The 19,808-nt window shown below is 45.9% G+C and overlaps 1 protein-coding gene across 3 annotated transcripts in view; it reads right to left on the bottom strand.

Moving 5' to 3' along the window:
• nfixb (nuclear factor I/Xb) overlaps positions 1-7,483 on the bottom strand; it is a 417,830-nt gene extending 410,347 nt beyond the window's left edge. The window contains exons 1-2 of one of the 3 annotated variants that reach the window (XM_038784617.1): positions 7,392-7,483; positions 5,837-5,944 (exon numbers count right to left, since the gene is read on the bottom strand). The gene's annotated coding sequence lies outside the window, so the exon portion shown is untranslated. Of the gene's footprint in view, positions 1-5,836; positions 6,064-6,335; positions 6,440-7,391 lie in introns of those variants that run through there. The other 2 variants (XM_038784615.1, XM_038784616.1) reach the window with 2 other exon arrangements.
• Between the last annotated feature and the right edge of the window lie 12,325 nt (positions 7,484-19,808).

Raw genomic sequence — 19,808 nt, 5'->3', positions numbered from 1 at the left:
CTTTTTTTTTCCTTACAGGCGAAAAAGAAAACTTTTGCGTCGACCCACTCATTTGTTTAGTGGCTTGTGCGGAGTTGTGTTGGATGTTGTCATTCGCTGAACTGCACAGCGCTGGGCTGGTAGATGGCAGACCAGATGGCAGCAGAGGGCCAGTGTGATGAGCCGGGGGGGGGGGGGGGGGGGTGGGGGTGGTGGAGGAGGAAGGGAAGAAGAGAAATTGGCAGCATTGCTTCTGTCCGTACAGATGCACTCCTCTTGCTAGTTAATTGTCAATCGCTGTTCGACAAGCCAGCTCTGTGGTGATGTCTATGGCTTCAAAAGGCAGGGGTTCGCCCCGGCGAAGGGGAAGATGGTAGAGAGAGAGGTGGCAGCGGAGAATCTGAATGAGGGACGGAGAGAACAAGATGGGGGGGGGGGGGGGGGGGGGGGGGAGGGGGTGAGAGGATAGATAGTTGGCACGTTGGGTGGCAAGACGAGGTACTCCACTTGCTGTCAACCCCCCCCCCCCCCCCCCCCCCCCCACCCCACCCCAACGACCACTGCCTGACAGTGACCCAATCATCTCGAAACAATGCTGCGTGGTGCCAAGGGACACAACCCCGAAGTGGAGAGGGGATGGCAAAGGGCAAATGACCTCCTCCCTCACTCGGGCTGGGTCAGAGGTTGCACTGGCAAACGCTTCTCCAGACCCTTGGGCATCATGGTGGGGCAAGGGGAGAGAAAATGTCTTTGGAATCCAAAGAAAATGACAGATAACATTGCGAACCCAGGCTCAATAATATTCACTACATCTATAGAAACATACATAGAAACATGCATAGAAACATACATGGAAACATACATTGAAACATACATTGAAACATACAAACATACATAGAAACGTACATAGAAACATACATAGAAACGTACATTGAAGCATACATTGAAACATACAACATCACAAAGTTAATACTTAAATGTTAAATTATTTGGAATGCATGCTACAAAACGTTTCCATGTTCTGATTGTTAATAAAAAATTTCTAATACCCTTTTTAAACAAACTTCTAAAAAAAAACTATATTTTGGTGCTATTTTTACCTGAAATGTTTACCATCTGCATCAAATGCATTTTTTCGAGAAATTAAATTTAATACCCAATAGATTTATTTTCCCCTCAACCTTAATGGTTTCCTGAACTATGCGTCTTGGGCCCTCATCCGGCTTTCTGAATGTTACTAATCCAGTCTTTCATATACCACAGAACACAGCCTGCCCGAACAGGCGCCGGAATGTGGCGACTAGGGGCTTTTCACGGTAACTTCATTTGAAGCCTATTTGTGACAATAAGCGATTTTCATGTCATTTCACACACGGGGTGGGGGAGGGAGGGGGGGGAGGGGGTGGGGAGGGGGGAGGGGGGAGGGGGGTGGCTGCGCTCGGGCTCTTCCTGGGCTCAGGTGGCATTTGTACTTTTCTTTCACCTACTGTGAATAATGCTAAGTGTCAGAGGTCACCGTCTTATTTATTTATTCATTCATGGAATACGGGCCTGCCCATCCCTAATTGCCCCTGGAGGACGTGGTGGTGAGCCGCCTTCTTGAGCCGCTGCAGTCTGTATGGAGTAGGTATACCCTCTGGGCTGTTAGGGAGGGAGTTCCAGGATTTGGACCCAACGACAGTAAAGGAACAGCCAATATATTTCCAAGTCGGGGTGGCGGGTGGCTTGGAGGGGGGAATTTGCAGGTGGTGGAGGTTGTGGGTTTTGATGGGAGCCTTGTTGAGTTCCTGCAGTGCATCTTGTAGATGGTACACACGGCCACCTCTCTGCGGCGGTGATGGAGGGAGTGAATGTTGAAGATGGTGGTTTGTTTGACGGGCGCGGGCAGTGCTGAAGGGTAAGGGCCGTTGACATCTCCTGCGCCATTTAAATGGGCCAGCAAACAGGTGGCCTCAGCGGTCTCCAAAGCGTAACCATGAAAAGGCGCGACCATCCCATCAAGAAGGTCAAGCGAGGAGGGGGAAAAAAAATCATAGGAGGGGAGAATCAGAATGGTCATAGCACCGACGGAGGCCATTCAGCCCATTGCGTCCATGCTGCACTCTGCAAGAGCAAACCAGCCATTCCAAAATGCCCCTCCACCCCAGCCTTTACCCTGTACTCCTGCTATTGTTTCCTCTTCAGTCCTACACCCAATTCTCTTCGAGAACCATGGTTGAGGGGTAGGCACGGTGGTTCTGTGGTTAGCACTGCTACCTATGGCACTGAGGGCCCAGGTTCGATCCTGGCCCTGGGTCACTCTCCGTGTGGAGTTTTCACATTCTCCCAGTGTCTGCGTGGGTCTCACCCCCACAGCTCAAAGATGTGCCCCTCAGGTGGATTGGCCACGCTAAATTGCCGCTTAATTGGAAAATAATAATTGGATACTCAAAATTTATCTTTAAAAAAGAAAGCCACGGTTGAATCTGCCTCCACCACCCCTCTGATGCAGTGCATTCCAGGTTTGAACTGGTTAAAAAATAACTTATCCCCATGTTGCCCTTGGCGTTTTTGTCAATCACCTTAATCCATGTCCTCTGGTTCTGGTTCTGAACCCTACTGTCATTTGGGAACAGTTTTGTCCTATCTACTCTGTCCAGACCCCCCCTCCCCCCACCCCCAATCTATCAAATTTCTCTGCTCTAAACAGAGTAATACTCTCTAGGAAAGGAATAAATCACCACAAAAGTGCTTTCACTAACATGTCTCTTGTCACAATAAAATCTCTCCACCCCCCACCCCCCCTACAAATAATAAAAAATTGTGATATTACTTTTTCCCAATTTAACTTTAAATTAAATTGCCTGGTCATTCAATGTTCTGAAACAAATAATATTGCTTTTGGGAAATGAAATATTTCACAGAATAGAGAATAAGTCGTGAAACAATGAGGCAGTGTCAGTCAGTCATCTGTAATGAACCGTATTATGTGGAGATGAGGTTTAGCAAGTGCTCGCTATTCAAACCTACATTCACTTCCACTATTTCCCACACAGTGAAACCGCAACAAGAAGAATCGATCTCCACCACATTGAGAAGTGGCGATATTTAAACACGGCTCCCCTCCCCAGTCTCAGCCTCCAATTCATCTGTGGTTTCAGAACATTCAACAACACGTTTCAAGTCGACACGATCAATCCTCCGGGTTCCTGTATCCCCCATTCCCCTGTACGCCCAATCCTCATGTACCCCCCAATCCTCCAGTATCCACATCCTCCTCTATTCCCCATTCCCCTGTACGTCCAATCCTCATGTACCCCCCAATCCTCCAGTATCCACATCCTCCTGTATCCCCCATTCCCCTGTACGTCCAATCCTCCTCCTGTGTCCCATTCTCCTGTACCAGGCGATCCTCTATGGGCAGCAAATTTGCATAATGGGTAGCACTGTTGCTTCACAGCTCCAGAGTCCCAGGTTTGATTCGCGGCTTGGGTCACTGTCTATGCAGAGTCTACACGTTCTCCCCATGTCTGCGTGGGTTTCCTCCGGTTTCCTCCCACAAGTCCCGAAAGACGTGCTTGTCAGGTGAATTGGACATTCTGAATTCCCCCTCAGTGCACCCATTATATAATATTTGAAACTCATGCTTGAAGTGGGGCACTCAGTGCTTCGACAGTATGGGGCTAACAGGCTCAGGGTGGGCAACTAAAAATGGGGGGGTTGGCAGGAGGAAGGGGGGAGGAGAAGGATGAGAGGGGGGGAGAGGAGGGGAGAGAAGAGGAGGAAAGAGGAGAGAAGAGAGGGGGAGGGGAAGAGAGGAGGGAGAGAGAGGGTGGAGAGAGAGGTGGAGGGGAGGGGGAGAGAGAGGGGCAGGGGAGAGAGGAGAGAGGAGAGGGGAGAGGTAGGAGAGGGGAGATAGAAGAGGGGGAGGGGAGAGGGGGAGAGGAGAGGGGTAGAGAGGAGGGGGAGAGTGGAGAGAGAGGGGGGAGAGAGAGGCAGGGAGAGAGGAGAGGGGGAGAGAGAAGAGGGGGAGGGGAGAGGAGAGGGGTAGAGGAGGGGAAGAGTGGAGAGAGAGAGAGGGGAGAGAGAGAGGTGGGGAGAGAGGAGAGGGAGAGAGAGAGGGAGGTGGGGAGAGGGAGGAAATGGGAGGGAGGAGGGGGGAGGAGAGAGAGGGATTGAGGAGAGAGAGAGGAGGGGGAGAGAGAAGAGAGGGGAAGAGAGGGAGAGGGGAGAGGGAGGAGGGGGAGAGTGAGGAGGGGTAGAGAAGAGAGGGGAGGAGAGAGAGGGATTGAGGGGAGAGAGGGTGAGGGAGGAGAGGGGGGAGAGAAGACAGGGGGAGGGGACAGGGGAGAGGGAGAGAGAGAGGGATTGGGGAGAGGGGGGGGGGGGGGGGGTGTTGAAGCAGCGCCAGTGAAACTTAAAACAGTCACTTTTAACAGCTCCTGTCAGAATTTACACAATGTGCCATCTCACAGCCAAAGCATGTCGGACTTCCCTTTGATCTATTTCTGCCTGCTCCTCTTGTCCACTCGAACCCCAGACCCACAGCTAACTGGAATCCACATCAGGAGGGTACACCTCTGCCTGGGGTGCCCAGCAGTAGCAAAGGGAGAGTTCATTTTTAGTTTGAATCATTCTTCCACCGGTGCTAACCTCGGTGAACTTGACCCAGGTACAAATCGATTGGGGTAACTGGCTGAAACCACTTTCACCTTTGATTTGTGTTTGAAAACGTGGCGATGTTGTTGTTTTGCGGGTCTTGAGTTTGTTTTTCGAACAAAATAACTTCTTTACACCTGAGGCCTGGCCTGCCTCTCAAATCCTCGCTCTAACACAAGTGTGAAACTTTAAATTGGAGAATATTTTCCCCAGTCTCAATTGAAGGAGAGGGGCGGCGGCGTGGGGGGGGGGGGGGGGGGGTGTTGTAAAAAGTAAAAAGACTGGAGGAGTGTTCAGCTCTCCGGCAAAAAGCCTCATGAAGTTACAGCGCAAATCACACATGGTCACTGGTATTAAATATACAAAAATACACAGCAGAGATACTGCCTATAAATACATGGGGAAGTGTAGACTGGTCTGGCTTTGATAGGATATTAAATAGGGTTCAACACAATTCATATTCCATTCTCTATAATATATATAGCGGGAGATTCTAAGGAGCATACCGAGATGGATATATCAATAATCATCAATTTGATTGTGGTGGAAAACGGAAAGAAATTAATCTGGGAGAGAGAAGCCGACTGTGAAAGAGGCGGTGTGGCTGATTCACACTGGGAGCAAAAAATTGGGTTGATTTGAACCGGGCAGGTCCGACAAAGACATGGGAATATTCACCCATATCATCTACAGCCCCTTGCTTCTGGGAGTTGCCTGTCCCAGAGATCAATGTATTTTTTTTTGCTGTATAAAAGGTTTGAAGGGGGGTGGCGGTGAATTGATGCAATATCGACGCAAATATTACTAGCAAGAGTCAAAACAGGTAGTTCAAATGCAAATTCTGGAGGGTGGGAATAATAATCTTCCAGAGTTCGGTGAGAGGAGCATGCAGAATTCCCACTTTTCCCAGGTAGAAAAGGGCGGGGATTTTACAGTAAAATGCACTCCAACACCACCTCCCAACACACACACACACACCAGATATTGAATAAAAACCCTCCTCTTCAGCCCTGTTTCAGAACCGGTTTAATATAAGGCCCCCTTTTAAACGCTTTCCCCACAGGCTGCAGATTTATTTACACGGACAAACTGCGTGTTTGTTTTATTTGAATCTGTCAAATATTTGCGGCTGCAGTTTTAAGATTTTTTTTTTAAACTTTTTTTTTTCCAAAGTGTTCTGCTCAGAGAGAGAGAGATCATCAATTCTCACATAACGTACCATTGTAGTGTAGAAGGGATTTTTCCAGGATATCACTGCCCCATTGTCAGCTCGAGCCGCAGAGGTCCGAAAACGATGAGAAGCAAGTCCACCTTAATAAAATGCGCGCTGTTGGTTCCAATCCATCGACAGGACGAGAGAGAGAGAGAGAGAGAGAGAGAAGGGAAAGAGTGAGAGAGAGAGAGAAAAGATTAGAACACTCAAAAGTTATCTGCGGGTAATCCGACACACGATGCTTTTCCTCTCCCCCCCCCCCCCCCCCCCCCCCCGGGCAACTCCTTCTCGAGATTCCTGACTAGACTTCACTGTGATCGGCAGTCCAGGTTGAAGTTGTGCCTGTTCCTTTCGCGGCGGGAGTTATTGCTTAAAGAAAGCTTCCAAGTTACATGCAACGCCCCAAACCCCCGGCTGGCTGCAATTCGGGAGCTTTGCAATCTCTCTCAAAAAAAATTAATCAATCAATCTGCATGCTTTTGACAACAGGGAATCTTTTGCAAACCTTATAGATAGGTGGGTAGCTGGTTTTGGAATAGTGCAAAGCTCTCTCTCTCTCTCTCTGTCTCTCTCCACTTTCCCCTCCAACAGCTCAATACTCGAAGCCCTTGTTTGTTTAATAACTTTTTTTCTTGGCATCTGCTGGTCTATAAGCATCGAGAGAGCAGCTGGTGATTTTTTTTTTTGCTTTTTGGATAGGAGGTGGTGGTGGTGTGTGTGTGGGGGGGGGGGGGGGGGGGGGGGGTTGTTGTTGTTGTTTATTGTCAAGCTGATTCGGGCCGTGGAAGCCCGAATTGGGGAGGGAGGGAGGGAGAGAGAGAGGGGAAGGAGGGAGAACTGTGTGCAAAGAGGGTTCCGGCTGTTCGGCGGAGACACAGCGATGGATTGGGAGGGGACGTTACTGCAGAGCGAGGAGACTGACTGGGCCTTGCAACTGTGTCAAACCTAGGAACCATAGGAAGGGGGTCGGCTATCTGACAATGGATAATGGCAGATTTTGAAATTATATATATGTCTGGATTTAATTTATATATGTGGAAATGTACAGGGGAAATTTCACAAATAGTGCCGGGGATAAATGTGTGTGTGTGCCTAGATGTATTAAAGTGTTTAATCTTGACAAGTCGGTTAAATTGCCGGCTTTCTGTCTCAAAGAGGTGCAACTGGACAATGGGAGGGATTTCACTGTTACATCGGCTGCAGATTCCTCGTCCCCTCCAAAAGCTGTCATTTACAGGGGCGCAGATCCCCGGGAGCAACCTTGAACTTCCCAACTTGTGTGTGAAGTTTTAGCACCATTCAGACAGTCTCAGCCACCGGTGTAAAATGGTTGGTGCTTATCTGACCGAGCGCCGCTTCTTTCCTGCCAATGTAACCAAATTGTCAGTTGTTAAACTCCCCTGATTTCTTGAACTGTGATGGTCCCTTTTTTTAAAAAAAATAAGAAAAGAGCGAGGAGAGATATTTCAAAATGCTTTGGTTTTAATATAATTTCAAAAGATAAAATTAAAAAAAAAATAAACCCCACCACATTTCCAAACCTCATGCAATTTCAGGTTACCTGTATTCATAGCTGAAATTGCCTGGTCATCTTTTTCAAAGACTTGGGGAGCGAGGAGCCATCAGCTCTGTCACACCGTAGCCGGCGCCATATCTAGAAATGCAATATAATTGGTGAAAGTTAATATCCTTTTCCATTGACTTTAATAATGATTTCCCCCAGCACACACACCCGTCCAACTGCGTTTAAATGTGCAGCCAGGACAATAGTAAATCATTCTGTAACAGGTAAAGAGGGCAAAATCGCGGCGTACTCTCGAAAAAGACACACTTTGGGAGACAATTCGCTCATCAGAGTTGTATGGTCTTGTGTTGAAACTGCCTCGGGAAAAGGCAAGCAGGAATAGATAGTAAAATATCGCTTAACCAGCGAGTCGTTCCGATTCTCTGGCCCCTGAATGAGCAGGGGGAGGGGGGTGGCTGGCCAGAGCTTATTTGCAGATCAATAATTGACGGTATCTGAACGATTTGGATTTCACTCCCTCTAAATCCCATACAGTGGTAGCTATTTTCACTTGACGCTTAGTGCTCCCTGTACTTTTTTGTGTTAACTTCAGCAAATCGGTGATACAGCAGGGGGATTGCCCGGGTCAATTTTACAGACCTGTCCAGGGATCCCTAGTCATAGATCAAAGGCTGGGGGCAAACCCCCCTTTTGCTCCCCCCCCCCCCTCCCACTCACCAGTGAGGGGGTGTGGGGGGAGAGAGAGAAGTTTGCGAGGCTTTGAAATACGCTTGCTTCATTTTCTGAGATGTTATTTAACATGTAAAAATAAATCACCGCCTTTGATGGGCAATTGGACCCTGACAGGTTAACATAGTGGCAAAGGCATGTTAGTAGCGACCAGTCAGGGTGGGGTGAGGATGTTGGAAGGGGGGGGGGGGGGGGTGAGAGTGGTTATTGAAATCAAAATTGATCCACTAGTCGAAGGCAGCTGCTTCAACAAATGGGAGATTCGAATCCCTTTCCCCTGAATGAAACGGGAACCCACGAGGCTGGATTCTAGATTTGAGTCAGTGCAGTCAGTGAGTGGGGTTTGAAACCTGTGAGGAGTTAATGGTCCCTCACGAATTTCAGGGTGTTTAACCCGTCCCCCCCCCCCCCCCCCCCCCCCGCCCCCCCGGAAGCTTTTCAATAGCTGCAAAGCAACAGTTCTGAGTATCTAGGTTACCTCTGATACCTCTCGTTGAGCCACAGTGTCAATCTTGCGTCGGAGTGGGTTTCATTTCAAGTTGTTATTTTTGTGCGTGAAGTCTTAACAGGGATTTCATTTTCTCTCTGACTCTCTGTGAGTAGCCCCGAGATTTTGTTTTTGTTTTTAAAGCTCCTGGTAAGGTTTTGAGAGGAGATTTGGAGGACGTTTGTGTGTGTTGGGGGGGGGGGGGGGGGGGGAAGAAAGGTGTGTGGAATACTGTTAAAGTTAAGTCAGTGACTTCCCAAAATTCTGCTGGTTGAGAAAGGCACAGTGCTCGATTCAGACAATGTTATAAGACACGATGGGAAGGTTGAGGTGGGGGGGGGGGGGGGGGGGGGGGAGAAGGTGAAGATGTTGCTCTAGATCTCCGTTGAGTCACCAGTTTCAACAAGAGAGACTTTATAATTTAAATCTTCCTCTCAATATTTAGTTCGTCACGCTCTCAGGGAATATTAAATCCCTTTAAAGCGACACATCTGTCCAGATGATAAAATGATATCTCTTTACATGAACTGGACGCTTTTTCTGTGAATTTTGACACAGCACCCGTGATATTCTTCGGAGTCATAATTTATTAAAATGAACCTTACCACGCAATAGAATCGGAGTTCTAATGGTGTGTGGCGATCACAAGAAAGCTGGGATGTTCCAACGGTCCAAGATTAAATTTAGATGAAAACCTTGTGTAAAAATGTATTGAGATGTTAATTTGACGAAGGTTTAGTACTTCATTTTAAAGGTTATTGTGTTAATTGCACATGCAGGCACACGCACTTACACACAGCACACACTCACACAGACACATGCACACACTCACACACACAGAAACACACATACTCTCACACAGCACACACTCACACAGACACATACACACACTCACACACACAGAAACACACACACTCTCACACAGCACACACTCACACAGACACATACACACTCACTCACACATACAGAAACACATACACACACTCACACAGACACATACACACTCACTCACACACACATATACACACACACTCACACCGAAACTCACACAGACACATACACACTCACTCACACACACTGAATCACACAGACACATACACACTCACTCACACACACATATACACACACACTCACACAGCACACACTCACACAGACACATACACACACTCACACACACAGAAACACACACTCTCACACAGCACACACTCACACAGACACACTCACTCACACATACAGAAACACATACACATACACACTCACTCACACACACATATACACACACACTCACACCGAAACTCACACAGACACATACACACTCACTCACACACACTGAAACACACACTCTCACACAGCACACACTCACACAGACACATACACACTCACTCACACATACAGAAACACATACACACACTCACACAGACACATACACACTCACTCACACACATTGAAACACACACACACTCACACAGACACATACACACTCACTCACACACACTGAAACACACACACACTCACACAGACACATACACACTCACTCACACACACAGAAACACACACACACTCACACAGACACATACACACTCACTCACACACACAGAAACACATACACTCTCACACAGCACACACTCACACAGACACATACACACTCACTCACACACACTGAAACACACACACTCACACAGACACATACACACTCACTCACACACACATATACACACACACTCACACAGACAGACACTCACACAGACACACTCACACAGACACACACACACAGACACACACACTCACTCATACAGACCTCACTCACACAGATACATACACACTCATACACACTCACTCACACACATACACACACTCACACACACACCTACAGACACACAGGTATGCAGGAAAGAGGCAATTAAATGAGTCATCCGACCAATTCTACCCTGTTCGAGGTTGCTAAAGCTCCAAGTTGCTTTTCTAACACGGTTATTGTTGGATTTCAATTGCTGTTAACTTGTTGAACCCATCGTTCATTACCTGTTACGGATTCATCACCGCTTACAATCGAACCAATCCGAATCACAGCCGCTCGTCTGCGGGTCCTAACACTGAATTGCAACCAGAAGAATTGAGAGGAAGGTGCCCACCAAAACCTTTGTGATTGACCCCTTAAATTCCACCTTCGAAACGGAAAGCTGCATTGTCAGAAGGGATTGACACAGGGCAGCTAATTTGTGTTTTTTTTCCCCCTAAACAGCCTCTGCACTATTATAATAATAAGGCAATATTACATTTGGAAGAAAAAAAGGGAATCTGTCCTTTACATAATCCTATGAATGGAATACCAATCTGCTTGTCCCGAGTTAAAATTGGCCAAGTGAAGTTTCGATACACGGTAAATAATATATCATGAAAAGACCTTTTAAATTCATGAATTATGCGAATATGTTCCGAGGAAATATACTGCATCTGCCATGTTTTCATCAATATTTGGGCTCCTATTTAATCCTTTTCCCCTTTATTCCTTAATTCTTAGTTAATATTTATGATCATATTTCTGCTGCCGGGGTTAACTTAGAATTTTGTAAATTGGAAAGCGCTCACAATAGTTGCAGCGTTTCCAACCCCGTGATTTTATACCTCCCCGAGTGCTTATATTTATCTTTAATTCCAGCCAGGGGGACAAAATAAACAATGCATTGTGAGCAAGTCTTTTTGTTTCAGTGTCTGCAGCTATACGAATGTGATCACGTTTTCCAGAGGATTTGCATTTCTTCCACACAAACATCCACTTTTCTATTCGTTTTTTAAAAAAAAAAACCGACCCCCTCCCCACCCAGCCCCCAACCAGCCCCCAACCATCACCTCCAGAAATAAGCAAACGAGCATGGTCCAGGATTTCTGCTCTTTGCCTCCCAGAAAGAGTTACTTTATTTCTCAGCAGCCGGCCGTTTGGCTTTGACTTCTTGAAGTGAAGGCTAATTTCCTTTCCATCTCACCATCATTCATTCCCCTTCTGCCCCGTGTAAATGTACCATCGTTTATTCCGGTCAACTTCAGATCAAAACAGATGTTTTAACACTGATATGTAAGCATATAAATATGAAATGCGTCATTCTAGAGCAGTACGACTAAGCCTTAAATATGTAGAGTGTACCTTATTTCGCCTTACTCTTGGGGTCAACCTGCTTTAGATATTGAACTGGCAGAGAGGGAGGGAGAGAGAGAGAGAGTAACTGGACACTGTTGAACTTGTCCCTACAATATATACATATTTTAAATCCCAAATTCTATTGACTTGGCTCAGCGGCATGTATTGATAGGATATTGAAAATCCCATTCCACCCAGCAACAACAATAACAAAAAAAAACCCTCCAAGAAGTTGGCACGGATCTGGTCAATTCAATGCACTGGTGATATATCCATTTCAATCAGAATTCGTATTAAAATGCAGATTCCCGTGCCCCCTCGCCCCCCCTGAGAGATTTCGTTTCGGACCAAGAAATCATTTTTATTCACTTTCCAAAACCTTCGGGCCCAGAACGCTGCCTGGATAAATGGCAAGGTTGAACTCATTGCATCGGTTAGACTCAATCATCCGCTCGCCCTGTCTTCCTCCACTTGCCAATCCAGGTCCTATTAGCCCCAGTGCACTTTCGTTGTACTACAATAAAACAGCCCTGATTAGAATTATTAGAACGGCACGGAGATATTTACAGATAGTTTTTTTTTCTAACTTGATGTATGTATGTTATTTGACCTCCATCTATGCAGTTGAAAGGTGTGCGTGGACGCCCGTTAATTCTAGAGGCTGCGATGAAAACTATTTTAGTTGTTTCATTGTGGGTTAAGATATGATTATTCGTGAAATCTAATTATTATTTTTTAAATCGAATTCAAACACATTGGTAAAACTGGAGGGAAGAATGAACTATATTATTTCTGTGACATTCTCCTGCCCTGTGTGTGTGTATCTGTGCGTGTGTACTTGTGTGTGTATTTGTGTGTGTCTGTATGTGTATTTATGTGTCTTTAGATTTGTTTGTGTATCTATGTGTATTTGGCTGCAAGTCCACTTGTGACACTAATAAAGATTATTATTGTTCCCTTCCGATTGTTATATCAAAACATACATCTGCTAATCGTCTCGATTGTTTCAGCCATCCTCTCTCCCTTTATTCCGACCAAAGCCAGAAAAAAAAACCAAGAATAAATCAGGCAAATATCCAGTGACTTGAAATCTCTCAGTCTCCCCATCAAATTCTCCCTGGATCAAATCCATCGCTGCGGGGAGACTTTTTTAAAAAAGGACACATAAATGACCGATTTATAGCAGGGCTTCCCAAACTTTCTTTCCTCGGCGACTGAAGTTCAACCTTGAACAACCAATTACTTATATAAACCCGATATCAGCATTGTGGGCTTGTGTGTGTTGCCAGTATTGTCAGCTTCGGGGTCTGTGTACTTACCTCTCCATATTATCAAAAGAATGCTGATCATTAAATAATAAGCAAACAGTGGTGGATAAACAACCTCTCCTTGCTGACTCAGATTTAATATTTGCAGGCATATTATTATTCATTGTTACTGTCCATTTCTCATAATCCTTGTTGCTGTCCTGACCTGTTACTTTGGGGTTTCAACGAATGAACGGACAGTTTAATTTGAGCATTTTTTCGCGCGCACAGGCAGATACTTACATTAAAATTATTGATATACTGCACAAAATCCATATTATAACAATATGCACATCAAACCTAGTTAGAGTTTTAAATAAGGTTGTACAAAAACATATTATTTTCAATATATGTTTCGATCATCTGTATAGAAGTATATGTAATATGATAATAATAATAGAAGTTTCTGTGCGTATATATATAATATAGAAAAGACTTAGTGCCCACAGTTCCCTTTTTATTTCATATCTATCTATAAAATATATGTGTGTATATATACAAATATATACATATATACGTGTGTCTGTGATATATTATACATAGAAAGGCATCGGCCGTGACTGCAGTTCTCTTTCGCGCTCTCTCTATATGTACATAACTTATATATATAATATATACATAAAAGGTATGGACCGTTTTCTAGTTCTCTATTTATTTCCTAGTTTGCCACTTAATCAGTGAATATCAAGTTAAAGATTAATAGCAATAGTGTGTGTCCATTTGTGTGTGTGTCTGTGTGTGTGTTTATGTCTGTGTATTTGGTGTCGGTATCTATGTGTCTGTGCTTGTGTCTGTGTTTATAAATGTGTCTGTGTATTTGTGTGTGTGTGCATTTGTGTGTGTGTTTATGAGTGACTGTGAGTAAATTTGTGTGTCTGTATGTGTATTTGTGTGTGTATTTGTGTGTGTGTGTACTTGTGTGTGTGTCTGTGTGTGTATTTATGTGTCTTTAGATTTGTGTATCTATGTGTATTTGTCTGTGTGTGCATTTGTGTGTCTGTGTATATTTGTGTGTGTATTTGTGTGTCTGTTTGTGTATTTGTCCGTGTGTGTATTTGTATGTATATTTGTCTGTCTATATGTGTGTTGGGTTAAAGCAGTTCTGCGTGTGACCCCCCCCCCCCCCCCCCCCCACACACACACACACCTCAAAGCCCAGCTTGCAGGCCAGAGGCAGGAAGTGACCCTGCGTTTGCAGGGACCGGCAGAAGCTCAGGCAGAGATGCTCCAGCCCGGGGGGTGAACCTTCCAACGAGCTGCCGTTGGCATCCGAGGGCTTTGCGATCGCCCTGAATACGGGCTCTGCTCTGCACCCTGATCACATTTTAATAACATTGCATCTCAGAAGCTTGCTTTAATCACATCATAAAACCAGGGCCGCGTGAGAGATGTGACTGGAATTCCAACTTTTTTTTGCACAATAATTGTTTGCACCTCCCGAATTAATTTGCAATAATAATTCCGCATGCTGTTGAATGAAGCTCAGTAAGCTGACTGCAGTTCATACTTTTCAAATGACACATCGTAAATGTCCGACTCAAATGTGGGAATTAGCCGGACCAGGTAAATCACAACGTCCCAGCATTGTGGTGGCGCCTGTCCCCTCCATAATGACCCAGATAATGAAGCCGCTTTCGGAAGCACTCGTTGCTTAACCCTGGTTTATTGGAGTGTTCCCAGGCAGTGTCTATTTACTGCCTTTCGCCGGCCCTTTCCACCAAATGGCAACATTATTTTTTTGGCAATATCACCCCCCATTGTTTTCCTCTCAAAATAAATTTAACCCTCAGTTCAATTTACCAGTTGCTGGAATCAATGGGAGGAGCCATTTTTTTCAGATTGGAAATAAAAGGATCACCGTTTGAGAAAAAAAAATCAAACCTATTTAGTTATCATTAAAGTGCAAGATCCTAAAATATTTCAAACGGGTACATGTCACTCAGCAACCCGCAGTCAAACCCATTAATTCGTTCCTCAACCGCTTCTATTTCAATTCGATTTAAAAGGGGGGGAGGAAGGTTAACATTGTGGAGTTTAAAGAGGACGCGAGAGGCTGTTTTGTCAGATGTGCCGACCCATTATTTGTGCTGTTGGGGCTCCACACTGCCGCAGGGATTGCGCTGAAGCCCCCCGCCCAATATTCGGGGGCATTGCATGGACCAAGGGAGCAAATTGAGACGAAGGGGCAACAGATCGCTGCTTAGAAGCCAGAGAAAGTTAAAAAAAATTAATAGGGCAGGAATAGACATGGTGAGGGCAGCACGGTGGCACAGTGGTTAGCACTGCTGCCTCACAGCACCGAGGTCCCAGGTTCGATCCCAGCTCTGGGTCACTGTCTCTGTGGAGTTTGCACATTCTCCCCGTGTCTGCGTGGGTCTCACCCCCACAACCCAAAGATGTGCAGGTTAGGTGGATTGGCCACGCTAAATTGCCCCTTAATTGGAAAAAATGAATTGGGTACTCTAAATTTATATTTAAAAAAGGAATAGACATTGGGGGGGCGGGGGGGGGGGGGGGGGGGGTGGCGAGGAAAATAGAGAGTGAAAGAGAGACAAAGTGATGGACAGAGAGAAAGAGGAAAGCGATAGATGGATAGATAAAAGGATAGATAGATAGGTAGATAGATAGACAGGTAGATAGACAGATAAAGGATAGATAGAGCCAAAGATAGAGCCAGATAGATATATGATCTATAGATAGATAGATAAAAAGATAGATAGATTTATATATAGATAGAGACAGATAGATATATGATAGATATATCTATCTATAAATCTATAAATAGATAGATAGATAGATAGACAGACAGGTAGATAGACAGGTAGATAGATAGATAAAAAAAATAGATAGATACAAAGATAGATAGAGATAGATAAATATATGATCTATAGATAGATAAAAAGATAGATCTATAGATAGATAGAGATAGATCTATGATAGATAGATAGATCTATCTATAGATAGATATAAAGATAGATAGATAGAAAGAAGATAGATAGATATAATGAAAGATAGATATAAAGAAAGAAAGATAGATAGATTGATATAAAGAAAGATAGATAGATAGATAGAAGAGAAATGAATAGAAAGGAAGGGAGATACGGGGAGAGAAAAGCGAGTGTTAGGAAGAGAATTAAAGAAATAGAATGATTAAAAGTATAGAAGGAGAGAAATTGAGAGGATGGATTAGAGAGAGGGGATGAAGCAGGACAATAAGGGAAGAAATAGGACTAGTAACAGAGAGAGCGAGAGAGGAAAAAGGAAATAATGAAAGATGGAGAAAAATTGTGGGGGGGGGGGAGAGTGAGAGAGACGGAGAAAGAGAGAGGAAAGGGGAAGGGTGAAGAGGAAGGGATGGGGGAGAGAAGAGAGAGGGAGAAATGGAGATAAAGAAAATAGTGAGAGTGGAATAGTGAAATCCTGATTCTGGTCTTTGGTTGTTTAACCAGATACTGGTTTCGAAAGCCCATCCCGAAGGAAGAAGGAACTTTCATTGATTGGGAATAGTCTCTGTGAAGGTGATGGGAGGAAAGTTCCCCCCTCTCTCTCTGTCAGCATGATATTGCCAGGTTGGCTAACGCTAATGTCTCTGGTTTTAACTGTCTCCCAGGCGTGGTTTTGCAATTCGCAGAGAAATTACAGAGAAAATACAGAGGGGATTACAGATTGCTTTTCGGCGTTTTCCTGGGAGTAGGTGAGAGAGACTTACTGGGCAGGCTTCTGTGAGGTTTAAGCAGAGTGTGAGGGATCTGATTAATGCTCCTGGCTGTTTGCGTCTCTTTAACCCCGAAGGTCAATCCGAATGTTTACCTAAAGTTCTCAAATAACCCTGCTATTAAACCTTTCACCTGCTTTCCGCTGTCAGGGTCTAATTGTTCAGATCGCATGTTGCTCATTACCAACAGCTCAATAAATCCGCCTCTGAGCGCCTCTTGTTTGTGTTTAGAGACACAGCTCGCGGGCATATTTTACCAGGGGTGAGGGAGGGGAGGGCGGGCGAGAAACTCAATCCAGTGGAGCATTGGTTGCAATGACTGAGTTGCTGATAACGTTAACCCTTCCATTCAGGCTGGAGACTCGTGCTTACCCCTGGGGGGGGGGGGGGGGGGGGGGGAGTTTAACCCTTGGATTGCCAATGTTTAACTCCACACCAGGATTTGGAGGGGGGGGGGGGGTAGAATTGAATTCTGCAATAGACTTACTAAATGTTCTGCTGTGTATCGTTCCTGGAGAGGGGGTGGGTGGATAGAGAATCTGACCCTGATTCACTGACCGGAAATTGGGACGCATTCGCATCTGTAATTTTGTTTTAATACATCAATTGCAATTTTTTTTCTGTGATTTTTTTGGTGAACAATTTAGCGTGCAACAGTCAGGGTGTCCGTCAGGGCCAGTGTTGGGACCAGAAGCAGCGTCTCGTCTGAAGGAGGCCTTTTTAACCTCAATCTCCCCAGTTGTACTGTCTCCTTTTAGGACATATTCTCTCCTCTTGCTGTCAGGCATTCCATTTCCTCTGCTTTGGATTTTCGGGGTTATTTTTCTCCTGAGGGATGGTGGGGAGGAGGGGGGGAAATGGGGGAGTGAGCACTGGGAGGCGTGTGCACCTCACTGGTGTGAGAACTGGGAGGGGTGTGCACCGCACTGGTGTCAGCACTGGGCGGGGTGTTCACCGCACTGGGAGGGGTGTGAGAATTGGGAGGGGTGTGCACCGCACTGGTGTCAGCACTGGGAGGAGTGTGCACCGCACTGCTGTGAGCAATGGGAGGGATGTGCACCGCACTGGTGTGCACACTGGGAGGGGTGTGCACCGCACTGGTGTAAGCATTGGGAGGGATGTGCACCGCACTGGTGTGCGCACTGGGGGGGGGGGTGCACCGCACTGGTGTGTGCACTGAGAGGGGTGTGCACCACACTGGTATGAGCACTGGGAGGGGGTGCACCGCAATGGTGTGAGCAGTGGGTGGGGTTGTGCACCACACGGATGTGAGCACTGCTAGGGGGTCTGCACCACACTGGTATGAGCACTGGAAGGGGTGTGCACTGCACTGGTGTGTGCACTGGAAGGGGTGTGCACTGCACTGGTGTGCACTGGTAGGGGGTCTGCACCACACTGGTATGAGCACTGGAAGGGGTGTGCACTGCACTGGTGTGTGCACTGGAAGGGGTGTGCACTGCACTGGGTGTGTGTACTGGGAGGGGGTGCACCGCAATGATGTGAGCACTGTGAGGGGTGTGCACTGCACTGGTGTGAGCACTGGTAGGGGGTCTGCACCTTTGTGTAACATGCTGACCCCCTTTCTCATCCCAACCGCGAGTTTACCCGCCCGGGCAGATCCGGACACACATCTTTCTGTTCGCTCACAGGAGCCACCAGCGAGCTCCCCTCCAGTTGGAATTCAGCAGGGGCAATTATACAAAATTACCCGTCAAACCCAAACTCAGTTATCACCGCACTTGCTTTACAAACATTTCTATCCGAGGGACTCCCCCGTAGTGATCAAGTATTGCATCTTCTGCAGTTATGGTAAGGTACAGGCGCCATAGTCCCAGATGACCATAGGCTGCTTTCCCCTTTGAGGGGGAGAGCTGACCGGCGGTGATTTAACCTGACGATCACCACACCTTCATGAATAACCTACAACAACCTGTAATTATGGACAGACTAATGATCGACCCCTCCCCGTGCCGAATACAGGTTTGGAAGATTGGTTCTTCAATACAACCACAACCCACCCACCCACCCACCCCTTGAATGTCCAGTGGGTACAAAGAAAAAACAATAGCCTTGCATTCCTGTAGCGCCTTGCACGACCGTGGGAGATCCCAACCTGTTGCCCAGCCACTTCTGAAGGGCAGTCACTGTTGCAATGCTTGAATTCCAGCGGCAAATCTGCGCACAGCAAGATCCCACAAGTAGTAATGCGATGATTACCAGCTTCTGTGATAGTAGCTGGAGGTCTCATATTGCCCATGGTGCCACCATTTAACCCCTCTATTATTTTTCAAAGTGTTAATATGATCTGGGTTTAATGCGGCATCTGAAAGCGAGCACCTCCGGCAGTGTGGCACCCCCTCAGCACTGCACGGTGTCTCGACCTAGGTCCTTGCCCGCAAGTCTCTGTCTGGGGAGGGGCTTGGACCCATCACCTTGCGACTCAGAGGCACTGGTGCCATGAACTCCGAGGGGAGGCACATTCAATGGCTGGACCACCGCACCTTACATTTACATGACAGCTTTTGTGCAGTAAAGTATCTCACATTGCTTCAGAGTTCCAAGGGTCAGGGCTGGTCTGCAAATATCAGCACACTCCATGAACCACTTTATCTTAAACATCCCATGCATCAATCCTTCACAGACAAACAAAGCTGCCATTTAAGATGTTTGTTCATACACATCAAGACTAATAATCAGGTCAATTAGTTTGTGAGACTTTTGACATTTAAAGACCGCTTAACTCTGAGGATGAATGTTTACAAATATGAGTTACAAAAAGGACATAATGTATGAAAAGGAATGCTCTAAGATATTGTGTGTGTGTGTATATGTGTGTGTGTGAACGCATTGTCATTAAAAATATAAGTGGAAGGGTATCTGACAGATGTACAGAAATACTAATGGGGCAAAATTATTCTCTGGTCACTGTTACTAGTGAAAAGCTAAAGGTGGACATTTTTATTATTTAAGTAACAGTGTGTAAATGCAACATTGAGATGTGTGTGTGTTTCAATCATTGTATAAATGTATTTAAGCAGGGGGGACAAGGCATTGTGATTCCATAAATGAGCGTGTGACT

This window comes from Scyliorhinus canicula, chromosome 25 (assembly GCF_902713615.1).
Source record: "Scyliorhinus canicula chromosome 25, sScyCan1.1, whole genome shotgun sequence".
Classification (NCBI taxonomy): Eukaryota; Metazoa; Chordata; class Chondrichthyes; order Carcharhiniformes; family Scyliorhinidae; genus Scyliorhinus; species Scyliorhinus canicula.
This window is presented reverse-complemented; position numbering and strand designations above follow the sequence as displayed.